This window comes from Phalacrocorax carbo, chromosome 1 (genome assembly GCF_963921805.1).
Source record: "Phalacrocorax carbo chromosome 1, bPhaCar2.1, whole genome shotgun sequence".
Classification (NCBI taxonomy): Eukaryota; Metazoa; Chordata; class Aves; order Suliformes; family Phalacrocoracidae; genus Phalacrocorax; species Phalacrocorax carbo.
Window position 1 is genome coordinate 80,195,197 of NC_087513.1, and position 14,033 is coordinate 80,209,229.

The window sequence follows — 14,033 nt, forward strand, 5'->3', positions numbered from 1 at the left end:
AGGACAGGGGCGAAACGCAGAGGTGCTGTCCTGCAGTCGGCATGCTTCCTCAAGTGGCTTTCCTTTTGCAGGGCACCTTCAGCTTCTCTAGGCCTAATCCGCAGTCAAGATGTGATCGAACTGAACTTGCCTTCTTTCTCAAGGAGCAGATGCGTGTTCACGTATGTCTGTCTCCAACTGAGATATACTTGAGTTAAACAGATGCAGCTGGTTTGCCTTTTTTTTTGCTGCCCCGCCTCCCCCCCCCGCCAAAGGGTACAGCTCTGCCTCCTGCCCATTCCCCACTGCTCCCGCATTCTGCCGTCCCTGGGGAACGGGGTTTGGGATAACCCCTCTGGACTCCCACTCTTCCCCAGCTGGGCCTGGCTGTGTGCACCCTCCCTGTCTTAATAAACCTTGCTATTCGGCAGGTTCTCTGTAAGCAAGGGGCACAAGCAGTTTGCTGTTGAGGTGCTATAGGATCCCACGGGAGTCACCTCCCAGGGCTCTGGGGGTAGATCTTCGGCTCTGCGTTTCGTAGAAGGGAGCATTGCAGCTGCAGCTAACACATTATGTGGTGGGTTGTTGCACCCAGTGACACCGGTCTTGGTGCCACTGCAGCAGAAGACACCAGTTCAATGGTCCAGCTAAGCCAAGCTGACCTGAGCGAGTGCTCGTGGCAGGCTGCGCTGGCGGGGGGGTGCACTGCTGCCTCTCGGCAGCTTGGCACCTGCCAGCCGGCGCTTGGGTGGAAGCACGGAGCAACACACCTTGTGGTTTAGTGTTCCCTATCCACAAGACAGGCTGTGCCAGTTCAGGCTTTTATACCTGGCCATCCTACTGCGCCTGCAGCTGTTTGGAGGAGCCAGCAGGCAGGAACATTAGTTTCATTCCAATTTTATCCTTGGCCTCACATCTGAGACTTCAAGCAAGGATTCCAGTCGTGGGCAGGCGCCCCATTTTGTGTGCTCCAGACGCTACTCCCACAAAGACCAAGCAGCCTTTTACATGGAGGCCAAAACCAACTGTTGCCTGATAAAGCCTTTCTGTCATGGCTGGCTCTACCCAGATTGAAACCAGGGACCTGCAAGTGTAGAAAGGGCTCCCTCTCACCCTCCTACCTGGGCAGGCTGGAAGAGCTCTGCAAGCAGGCAGCTGTGCCCCAGTAAGCACAGTTGCAGCTGCGGTCCTCACTTTCCTTGGAGAGAGAAGCTGGAGGTCTGGGACTGACCATACCGTAGATTTTTGCTGCCAGATGCAAAGTCTGAAATCAATGCTGTAAGCTTGGTCACCTGGTAGACCACAAACTTTTTTTTTTTTTTTTTTCCTGGAGCGGTACATTGTTCCCATCCGAGCTGCCGGTTTCCTGCTGTACTTATTTTATTCTGGTTGGGGACCAGGGATTAGAAGGGAGGGCACATGTGCATGCAGTCAAATATAGATAGATATTTATTTATTTTTATTAGTTGGATTAGTGGAAGAGAGACCTCTACTGGCTCAGCTCGAAGAACTGCTGAGGTACCTCGGCCGCACGGCCGGCCACAGCCAAGGTCTGCTGCCAGTGTGATTTCTTGCTCGCCTTCACTTCACCTACTTTGGAAGTTTCCTCCTAGGTCACAGGCATTTGCCAAGGAAAGCTAAGAAGCAACCTTTCATGCTTTCCTTTCTTTTTTAAAAAACCCAACATGTAGGGAGTCACTCAGTTGCACCTGCTAGCAAATGAATTTGTGACAGTGCTCAATGTAGTAAGTAAAGTAGCTTATTTCCTTTAGGAGGGGATGAACCTTGGGCACTGAAGCATGGCAGAGAATTAGGGGCTTGTCAGTACTAGAGGACAAGGCAGCAGGGTCTTTTCATCCACTCCGTTGATTTCAGGTGCCTTGTATCTCTTTCTGTTCTTCCTCCCAGCTGGCTGTGTAGTACTGCAATGAGGATGGCTTCCGAAACCATCTCCCTTGGCTCAGTGCTGTTTAGCATCTTGCCTCTGCGGTCAGGCAGCTGGGTAGATGTTGACTCCTACCTGGGCCGTACCTGGGGTCAATAATCAGTGGATGTGTATCTGGGCTGGGGAAATGTTAATATGTGGATTTTGTTTCTAGCAAAGCTATCTTTATCTCAGCGCAAGTAATGCAGAAGAGGGCTTAGTGTTTGTGAACAGGTGGAGCTGGGTGAGCCATGGTTGTTTGTGGAATGTAAGGCCTTTAAGTCCTGAGCTGCCAGTCTGGCTGAAAGCAATGGAGGCAGCAGCTTCACAGATGAGTCTTTACTGCTCAAAGGACTTAGGCATCCCCTTCTTTCCTCATCCAGCCCACTCATTCCTGCCCCTGGCATTGCTAGTGAAGTTACATGAGGAACTGCATCAGGGAATGGATCTGGCAGAGATTTCCCACCTTCCCTTCTTTGTTGTTTTTTTTTTATTTTTTTTAAGCTGGATCCATTTCTGGTCTAGTTCATCACGTGGCTGCACTAACAAACCGACCAGCACAGTGGGTGGCAATGAGCAAGCTGGCAGCGCTACCATGAAATCGCAGACTGCGAGCTGTTAGTGTCTTCCTTGTGATTTGCAGTAAAACAAAAAATAAAATGCTGTGTGGGATAACTGCCATCCATCCTACAGTGATGAGGCTTGCTAGAAGGTGATGGGCAATCTCTGGTACTGCAGCCAAGGGCTCTGCCTTCCAGCTTTCATCTCACATCTCTGGCCATCAGAATCAGCTCCACAAATGACCTGAGAGCTGCTTAGCTAGGGAAATAGAGGTTAGTGCTGATGGTCTGAAGTTTCCAGATTGTCTGCCAGTGGATCTCCATCATGGAGGTATTACAGAGAGAGACTGTGGAGACACATTTCTTTATTTTTTGTAGGAAAGTGACCTGGTGCACTGGATGCAAAGACAGAGGAAGGTGCAACAGTGGCTTGTGGAGCTGCAGGCCCTGTGTTCTTAATTGCCATCCCTGTGAAATCCTAACTTTCAGTGAGAAGCTCCTGTGATTGCTCCTGTCCCATGGCCATGCCCATGCCTCCACTTGGCCCATGGATTGCTGTCAGTCTGTCTCCAGCTGTCACCCTCATCTGTGGTCTTGCATGGTGTAGGATCTTGGTAAAGGAGGGGGGGCACCACAGCCAGGCAGCCTTTTAGAAGCCCCTGAGCTGATGGACCTGTGAGAAGGTACAAGCTCTAGCTGTTACCTGGTGGACAGCTCTTCCCCCTGCATATCTTGGACAGCTCGATGTAGTAGGTGCTCTCACTGAACATTTCCTGACAGATCTCTGTAGCAAAAGCACTTGCTTTCTTTCAAAAGACACTGGAAAAAGAAGTTGCTATGTAGCTACCTTTTATGCCCTTTCCTTCCACCCTCCCTGTCTCTTCCCCTTTTACCACTCACTGAGCAGTGAAAGGACCCACTGTTTTCCAGACATCAATTACCTCTTCTGCCTGGGGGGACCAAAGTTTCTTTTCTCTCTGGAGAGTGTTCTGGGTATTGGATTCTTGGCTTGCCTGGGTCCTGCTGTCCTCGTGAGCAGCTCCATCCTCCAAAAAAAGAGTGAAAGATTCACTGTGTGTTGTCCAGAAGTGTTTTGGGCAGGAGCTGGAACATGGGTCTCCTTGTTCCGAGATGAGTGTCCCAGATGCTAAGTACAGAAGCCTGTGGGTTTGTTTTTTTTTTTTTTTTCCTTTTTTTTCTTACATCGTTCCTCTCTCTTTCCAGATCTTTGAGATCCCAGTGGAAAGAAAAGCTTGGCAGACCTGATCAGTTCAGGTCCTAGGAGGTGCAAGGCTCCAAGCCCAGCTAAACTCACAGTGGCAAGTTAAGCCCTCTGCTTTGCTCATTTAAAATCTAACCTAAAAGCATGCCCCGGCTTTCTAGATCTTGCTGCACCTCACTCTCCCCTGATGCCGTTTACTTCCCTGTCTAATCTGTATTTGTCCTGCCTCATTTATTTGAAATAGCTCTCAGTGCCACCACATCATGTCCTACCTGTCACTCTCACCTTAGAAGTGTGGTTCTGGTCTGAAAACAACAATGCTGTTTTATTACAATTATTAACAATTTATTACAATTTATTAACAATGCTGGTATTTTACTTAGCTAATCTCTTTAGCACAAATAAGAAAGAGGGTCTCTGGGTTCTTTTCTTGGGCAACAATGGCGCAGTTTGCATGTCCCTCATTCATACCTAGTGGTTAGCGAGGGTGTGGCAGAGGGCTTTGCTGGCTGACCAGGTTGTATGGGTGGTTTAATGGGATTTAAGGAATCACTGCTACTTCTGGCCCATGTTTCTGGTCTGAATGGCTTGGAATAGGAGAGCTACATGAAGCTCATGGCTTCTGTCTCTAAGTTCCAGGTGCTAGGTGGCTTGAACATCTATCTGTAAAGATTCTGAATTCCAGTCTGAGGATCATATTCAACCCCCTTGCTTTTCAGATAGAATCATAGGATCACAGAATAGTTTGGGTTGGAAAGAACCTTTAAATGTCATCTAGTCTAACCCCCCTGCCATGAGCAGGGACATCTTTCACTAGATCAAGGTGCTCAGACCTGCCCCCGTCCAACCTGACCTTGAATATTTCCGGGGATGGGGCATCAACAGGCTCTCTGGGCAACCTGTTCCAGTGTTTCACCACCCTCATCATAAACATTTTCAAATCCAGGGGAACCTGTAGGCTTGTCTGTCCAGGAGACAGGGGGTTTCTCAAGGGGCAGTCCAAGACCAAATGACAGAAATTCACCCAAGGAGAATCACAGACTTACTTCCTTCTGCTCTCCATTTAATGTATGCTTCCTGGTGCTGATTTCTCCAGCAAACATCCAGAAACACCTTAAAATAAAATGCGAAAGTAAAACAAGCCACTGAACACACAGATCTTTGCTGGGCAAGAGGATGAGAGTGAGCGAGCAAACCACGTGACAGATATTAGGCATGTTACTGAATGCAATTCTGGAAGCTGCTCAGATGCTGTGGTCAGGTGGGTGGTATTACAAACCTATCTGGGCTAGAAAAGAGAAACATTTTTATAGTAAATGAAACATATCTGGTAAAGAAAGCACTAAGGGGTAATAAACATGCAGCAGAGAACTGCTGTTTGGGGAATTGCTTTTTGAGGTGAAGCTGTGGTGGCATGGTGCTTTGTAAGTAAATGCCCCATCACTTTAGAGTTAGGAAGGACAGGATGTGCTCGTGGCGGCTCTACTGAGTCAGGAAACAGGCACATGAAAGACAGAACTGCTCTACTTCAGAGTACAAACTGGGTACTACTACCACAACCACCTGCTTTTAACTGAACAGCCAGATACTTCTGAGTGGTTTTTTTTTTTTTCCCAGTCCCTGGACGTCCTGCACGGGCTTTGCATGAAACCCTGAATGAGCGTTGTCACTTTGAGTAAGAGTGCTTTGTGCTTGCCTTTCAGTTTGTCTCTTCATCTGCTAAACAGTTCAGTGCATTGGGTTCCTGTTTCTGCAAACTGTGTGCTTTTTTTAAAAGAAAAAATAAAAAGGTGAGCCAACATTTTTCAACTGTGGAGAAATTATGGAGGATAAAACTGGTACACAAGTTGGTATTTTGTCTGATGAGATTAAAAACTCTAATGTTCTGGAAATCCCTTGGCTGTTAGGCCTTCCCTGGTACAATCTCGGTGCTGAGGATGCTGTCATGCTCTCTGGGAAAGCTCTGTAAACCAAAAATGGTCTCTGTTCCCCCTGGCCCATTGGCAGCCTGATCAGAATGCCTCGATCTGAGTCTGTGAACCTTTGTGGTGATGAGACTCTTCATTAGGGCACTTATTTGCAGAATACAGGTCCTAATTTAGGTATACCGTAAGAAAGGGTAGGAGAGTACAGGGAGAGAGCTGGTGGGACTGTATGAATTTGAAGTCTCTGATGAAATGCAATATTTTCTTTTTGAACAGAGAACAAAACCAGGGTGAGGAAATTAAAAGAACACATATGAAACACATAATTTCTTTTTGTTTTGTGTTGTTTTTGAAGCCTGATAAATGTAAATTTTCCTCATATATGACAAACCCTTTTTGGGTCATGTGAGGCAGTGCACAGGATGGTGGAGTTTTTCCAGGCTGCCAGTATCTATCTCTCTCTGGAGATAGATACTTTATTGTCACATATGACCTTTCAGTAATACATGATGGTAACCCAGGGTGGCAATCTCAAAATACCAAAAGAAACTGGGGATACCTGAATTATGCTGAAGAATCTGAACACCTTTTTCTGCTTTTTTTACACCAGCCACAAAGAATTACAGCATTTCTTGGGTCAAATGATGGGCAAAAAATCAGTTTTTACTTTTTCATTAGTACCCCACCAAAGGTTGGATGCCTTTACAGGGATGCTCAAAATTGACAGATGGCCATTGGTATTTTCTGTGGGATCTCAGTGGAGGTAAATAACACTCAATTTTTAGTCTACACTGAAATGGATTAGAAATGACAAATGGGCTTTTCCAAAGAAACTGTAAAGGTTTTTCTTCTTTAAGAAAATTTACAACCAACCTGCCCCACACCCCCTTTCTCAAATTTGGGTTGCTTATCTCTGCAATCTGGGCCAGGGCCCCTCTGAAGACTTGCAGGAGCCAAGGCTGGGGGAGCCACTGATTCTCCACTTCACTGCAATTTGTTGCCTCTTTGAAGAGCAGCTGTTGCCTTTGAAGTGAACTTTTCTGGGCAAATGAGTATCAACAGATAGGGTGAGATTTTGGCTGCTGAAGGGCAGCAGCAAGTTCCCTTCACAGAGGGAACTCTCCTGGCAGAAGTCTTGCAAGATGGAGGTTCAGCTGCTCCACCAGCCACTTCTCACTGAAAATACGCAACAAGTGGGGATGAAGCAGAAGCATAAGAGAGCTGCTCTGTGTTAACCTCCTCCTGGCCTGAAGTCCTGGGGAAGGGTCAACCTTGCTGCTCTCCTCAATCTTTTTGCTACCCCTCTGAGCTGATCTGGAGCTCAGGTAAAGGCAGAGTTTCAAGTCCAGGCTAATCTGCCTCCAGCATAGGATGTGGTGGCATGTTGCGTAGGTTTTGTCTGTGTTAGAGAGAGCTGATTAGGCAGGGCTGAGTCATTCCAGAGAAGCACTGAGTCCTGCAAATGCTCAGATGTCTTTTTATTATCCTTCTGCCACCTTTTGTTCCTAGTCTTTCTTTTCCTCATCCAGTAAGTCTTTTTATTCTCTGCAATATGTCCATATTTTCTCTACGCTCTTCATTCAACCCGCAACTGACCCCTGAATCCAAAACCGCTCTTGCTTGCGGTTTGTGCTAATGTTCAGGGCTATTCCCTGTCACTCCTGAAGATCTAGCATGTGTCCCTTGTGCACCTGAGTGGCTGCCCCTGGCTGGGAGGGAGGTGGCACCATCGCTGCAGGTAAATCTACTAGAGACTGGGAGCCAGAGCCTGGCCTGTCACGTCAGGTGCCTAAGTCCCAAATGTCTGTCCTTAAAACTGTCATCTGTCACCCATATCTGAAGGTGCCTCAAGTTCATCAGTAACTACTTCATGTATGATGATACTGAGGTGTCAAAGTCTGCCCAGAAGTACTGAGTGTGGCCGACTCGTTCCCGTGGGATCCTCCTGGAGGTATCCCTCTGTGTTACTCCTGGGAGATGCTGGACCAGGTAGGCCTGCTGCCTGCACCAAGCTATTGGAGACTCGTAGGGTGCTGCTGCTGCTGGCCTCCTCCTTAAAGAGCGCATGCAGGGCTGGCTGCCTGCCTGCAAGGAGATGTCTGTCTACAGGCCTTAATGCTGAAGCAGGCAAGGTGAGAGGCATACCTTTCTCATGAGGATTTATCTTTTACCCAGGTCAGGCACCTTCATCTTCCCTGTATTTGGGCTTTGCAGCTGCCACTGTAGGATGTTATTCCCCTTACGACTTAACGCGAGAGTCTAGGTACCTGGTTCAGCCGTTGCAAATGCTACTAGGGGGACAAAGAATGAGAATTCAGACACTCGGGCAGGGAAAGTGTCACTCTATTATTTAGTTTGGTAGGAGCATAAATTAATGAAAATATGGCTCTATAATATAAACTTTCAGACAGGTTTGGGTATGGATGTATATGGCCATATATCATACACTTTGCTGTGTATGACAGCCCTTGGGAAAGTGAAACCTGGAACCTGCTGGGTGGCTTTACAGATTTTTGGGTTTGCTTTGTACAGGGCAATTGCTAAAACAGACTAGTTTGTGGATGTCAGGCAGTTCACACTACTGTGTTTTTATGCAGTGTTTCACAAGCACTAGACTAACAGAGAAACAAAGCAGTCTTCATGACCACTCAAATTTGTCTTGACTAAGCACACCGTTGCTGAATAAAGTATATACGTATTGTTTTCAGACAGCTGTAATCCCTCTGCAGACTTTAGGGTAATTTAATCTCTTGACATGACTGTGCAACTCCTGTTATTTTTAGGCACATACATTAAGAGAAGAAAAGGTCCATTTAATCTGAAAACATATTAGCAAGTTTTCCTGCTTTCACAAATCTGAACCAGGTACCACAGGGAATAAACTGAAAGTCGTTAACATATGATTGCTATTTGATGGCCAGAATGAAGCAGTTTCATATCCACTCCTTACTGGCAGATACTGCAAAGCCAGTTGCTACTCTTGAAGGTCATATCAGCAAAGATTGAAAACTCATTGCAAATTGTGCAAAATCATACCCAGTTTCTTTGCTGATAGCAGCTGTCTGTAATCTGTATGTTCAGTGGACTGCTGGGCATGTGGGTGAGCTGGTGGGAATAAGGGAAGGGTCTGAAGTCCTCTCACGTCGATGACGAAGGTGTTGTGTTAGTGCCCTCCCGGCTGCTGCCTGAGGATGCTGAACTTGGCTGGCTCCCACCCCTGGTGTTTCAGTCAGAGAATTGTCACTGCCTGCCCTTCTGCTCTCCCCCTCCTCCTCCTCCCAGCCTTCCAAGTCGCTCAGGACAAGTGACAATGGAGCCTGTCAGGCTACAAGATGAAACTGGTGGCTGTGAACATGGTTCAGATGCTGGAGCTCAGGCTCTAAATCTCCCCTTTGGCACAGCAAGGAGCTCTTGTATGGAGCTCCGTGGTACTTGTGCAAAGCTGCTTCCTTCCCCACCTCTAAAGGAGAGATGGGGTTACTAAAATCAAAGCAGTTTCCTGAAGGAGTTGAGAATTTAGTTTCCTTCTCAATATTCCTAGAAGCATTATCCAACAGGCATTGGGACATGTGATGAAAACCAAGAAGGGTGTTGTTCAGGCCTTGCCTGACTCTTTTGGGCTTAGCTTGGGTGGGAAGGTGAGGTTATGCATGGCAGGCTTAGCTCATGACTGCCCTTTTTGAGAATGAATGGGGGAGGGCAAAGGTGAGGGACAAAGTAAGAAAAAACCTTAAACTGCTGTGTTTCATGGGGTGGACTGTTGCATCTACCAGGATATTGTTGATTGTTTGTTGAAAAGCCTTGCTGGCTGTGTTTGCTTTGGATACCACAAGTCACTGGGTCATGACAGGGACTGTGAGTCACTCTCCCCCTCGCAATGGAAAACATGGATTCATCACTGCGGTGCTGCGCTTCTTGCTCAGGCACACAGCAGGAAGGGCTGTGCTTTGGGAAAAGTGAAGGTGGCATAAGGCAGGAACAGTGGAGGCCTTCCCCTCCAAAGGGTGTAGGAAAGTGTTTCTGAAGTGCGTTTTGCTCTTCAGGCATCCATCCTTGGTTCTGGGGAGAGCTTTGTTGGAGCCTCGAAAAAGTGGTGTGCTGAAGTTCTTGAATTCTTGCATGCTTGTGTTGCTGTGGATACAGGGCTCTATTTTTGTGCCTCCTGCCTAAGTTTTGACTGCATGTAGCAGTGCCTTAAATGCATTTTCAGAATCTGGGGTCCTGAGTAGCTCAAAGCATTGAAGTCGCATCTTCTGCAGTGTCCACAGGGGCTTAGAGCAGGCTGGTTGTGATGACGTTCCCTCCGCTGCCTCTTCCTTTGGCAGAACAAAACCAGGTGGTGGTTTTGTTCAGTCTATAGAGGAGTGATGCCTTTGTCAGTTAGAGAAGTTGCAGCTCCCTTCCTCTGGCTCACGTGGAGAAGCCCTCTGTAGAAGAGAAGAATAATGCCAATAGCCATTGGAGGCACTGGAGAGCTAGCACGCAGGTCAGCATGGACCTGCACTGCCAGGATACTAGTACTGATTTTGGCCCTGAATGCATAGAGCACACAAACCACCTTTGTCGCTTGGTTTTCCTTGGAGCACTCCAGATTTAACCCTTCATTTTCTTTCTGCTGGAAGCATAGACCTGCGATGGCTCCAGACGCAAGCGTGGGTAAAGACTGTCACTGGGCATGCCTAGCAGGGGAGAAGAACCTCTGCGTTAGTTGGTGGTAAGCCATTAACTCCTTCCTTTACATCAGGGACAAGAAATTCTTCCCTTGCTGAGGGACAAATAAGTCTTTTGAGCACCTTTGGTCTGCCGCACATTAACACATGCCTTAGTGTTACGCAGTAAATGGTAGAATAATAATAATACTGCGGTTACAGGCCATCTGAAATGAAGTTGTGGGCTGTACCTGTCCCCATGGGCTGCAGGCTCCTGTCTCCTGTGAAAGGGCATGGGGCTAGTAAAGAGGCTGTGTGTGGTAAGAGAATAGGTGTATTTAAGGAAATGGGGTTTAAATGAGAATTTAATTACTTGTTTTTGGCCTCATATCTGAGTCAGAATAACATGAAAACCTGAAATTAAGCACTTGTTGCATTCCAATACAGGAAAGAATGCCTCCAGTATTTGAAAATAATTCGAAGATAAATAGAATTAATATTTAACATATAAAAGAGGCGGCTAATGTTTTGACAGACAAGCCTCATCTTCAGAGCCAAGAACGTGCATTACCTAAAGGAGGAAAATCCTCATTTGTACTGAAGGTTGCCAGGAGTCATAATTAAAGAACAAAATTAGTAGAGGCGAGGATGGAATGAAGAGTAAAAAGATTTCTGCTTCTTAGATAACCATGCAGGCACTGCAGAAGGAGCACACACAGTTTTGGTGATTTTTTTTCTCTTGATCAGTCCCTATATCCATCAAAACATTCACTGCAGGTTCCCTTACATTAAGAATAAAATTAGAAATGTCCCACTGAGCAAGTTGTTCTGCCATAGGTAGAGATAGGCCTGCTTGCCCTCTATCGTGTAGAATCTCTGATGTCTAATTAGGGGTGAGGTGTTTTTTTGCTAGTTTAGCAAGTCCGTCACTAGGGGCATCATTAAAATTTTTTTTCTCTCCTTTGCTACCCGCTTGCACAAAGCGTGAGGGTTCGTACTAACTTGGATACAACTGCCCCTCTGTCACATTTGATGGAAATTTCCTAAGCAGTTGAAAAGCTCCTGGGAGGGTGAAAGGGAAGGGCAGATAACTGGAGACATATGGACCCACCCACGCACTGTATGGTTGCATAAGGCTCATTGCTGCAGGAAACTAGCCTGAAATTGTGCAGAGATTGGACCCGTTTGTAGGAGATTTGTTGTTCTGATATTATTAATGCGGCACACCGGCAACAGTTACCCAGATGTTCCCAAAAGGCAGGGAAGAGCAGATAACAGCAGTGCCATGGCCAGAGAAACGGTTAACGGGGAAAGGAAAAATTGAGGTATTTTTCTGTTGGAGAAAAACAGTGTCTCACTTGGATATATAAAACACACAGCCTTCTCCACCTTATACGCCTTTCATAGCGGCAAATGTGTAAATCTTTTCTTCCAGAAAGGAATCCAGATGCTCACTTTAATTTGAGTGAAGATAAAATGGCCAAATTTTCTCTGCCTGGAACATCTGCAGAAATGCCACTGAGGGATTTTGGCTTGCTGTTTTAGATAGAAAATTGCAGAAGTCGTCCCAATATTTTCCTCTTTCGAGGTTGGACCAAAAATACATTCAGCAGTCATAAGCTGTGGCATATTAATAGAAAGATTTTCTCTATAAAATGTCCATTACTCCTAGATGCAGGTTTATACTATGTAAGCCACCATTTCAAAGGCTAAGGTCACCACCAAACATATCAGCCCACCGGGATATTGTAACACAGAAATTACAGAATCAATAGCACATGTTTTCCTCCTTTCTTTACCAATTAATGGATTTTTAAAGTAGAGAGCTTGGATTATATTGTTCCAATCATGCTGGACGGGAACACCTGTCAGAGGAAGATGAAGCAAAAAAACTGTTTTCAAATAATCAGTAGAAGGCTAGTGTTTAAGATACATCAGTTCTTTCCTGCGTAGCATTCAGCAAGTGCACAGGAGCATCAGCTGTACTTACGGTTCTGCTTCATGCCTTTGACAATATTATTAATTCTTTAGAAAAAAATGAATGTATGTACTACCAGAAGATATCCCAGCTTTTTTTTTTACTTCATCTCAGATTTATAACATGCTTCCGTGCCAATGTACTTCCCCTCATAAAACCACCTCATTATCCTTTACCTCCTCCATTCTTCTTGCAGATTCTGATTAGAGCATTCTTCTAATTTTGAATGGGACTAAGGCCAGAAGATGAGATAGTGCGTGATTTATATCAGTTGATGCGATATTTCCTGCTCTTGCCATGATGTTTTTGTATAAATTAGGTATTTCTTTGTCAAGATAATGGGAGTTTGCACCTGGCTCAGCTCTTCACACTAATTATTCTTCCTATCTATTTACTTACTAAAGTATAGATATTTTGGGCTGAATTGTGAAACTCAGTAGTCACTTGTAAGGATAGTCCCATTGAACTGTAGGCACACTTACTTGAATAGGGGCTTATCAGTGCAGCTTGGCTTAATTTCTGTTTGCTTGCAATAAATATCCAAAGCAGCATAAGCAATATTTCATGACGTTGATACCTGATCACATCACATGAAAACACGTTTTTAAAAGTGCACAGGAAAGAGTCAAGCTTGTGCTTGACTCTCATTTTCATTCTGGAATTTCTTATTTGTTGTAGGCTTGGCTTTGTCACCTTCACTTTCTGCTTAGGATTTCTTGGATATACAGTTAACGTTCTTAAATTAGAAAAAGCAAAAGAGAAACTAAACTCCCCAAAGCGAACCATTTCTGGGTTTGTGTTATGTGAAGGACCTTCCCAACTCCCAGAATGGTTTGTCAGCAATTTTCCCAGAACATATTTCTTTAAGGCAGCCAGAGACATATCAGGGGCAGATTTCTCTGGGCTAGCCTCTCTCTGGAGCAATCCCTTGAAGGAAACCTACAACCCCGTAGGTTTTGCTATCAGCAGAGGTGAAACTCAGGGAACAGTTCTCATTACAGAGGGACACATACGCTTAAGGAATAGTCCCATTCTTTTTTTTGAGTCCTTGTAGCAATGGTTGACCACCATTAATGGATGATATGCCATACAATGCTTGACAAAAGCAGAGGACAAGCATATGAGTAGGAAGGAGGTTAATGGGCTTGGAGGCATTGCTTCTCTAGCAAAGGCTGGTTGGCAGCAACTGGCCTAGAGCTAGAAGCTTTTAGAGATCCCAGATCTTGGGAAGACAGTCCCCTCATAGTTTGTCCGTCATTTCCCCCCATCCTGATTCAAATAAGACTTCTCCCTTCTTTCCATCATGGTCCAGGCTCATGGGTGAACCCCACTAGTGGAGTTTTCAAACTCTGAAAAGTCTCCCCTGAGCCTCCACAGACAGGTTTCTGGGAAGCTTATAATATGGCTGATTTGGACAAAATCACACAGGGGCAGCAGGAGGCCTGGTTTTGACTGCACAAATGCCATATTCCTTTTCCAGTGTGCAGGGCCATTGCAGGATCTCCCAAATAGCTCTTTTCATACGTATAGTCTGTAAAAGGGGCAAAATATGTTTTTCCCCTAGGCTTGTGCTGAGAAGTGACTGACTGAACCATTTTGCTGAAGATTTCCCAAAAACCACTTAGCCTGGGGCAGACAGCATGCATGGAGAAAATCCAGCCCAAACAGCTGAAATTTGGCAAAGTTGAATGCAAACTGGAACACATTCTTCTCATGGAGAAGTGTTGGGTGACCTCTGATAAGCAGAGTTCCCTGCTCCACCTAGCTGAGACACACAGGCAAAGTATGCAGTTTAC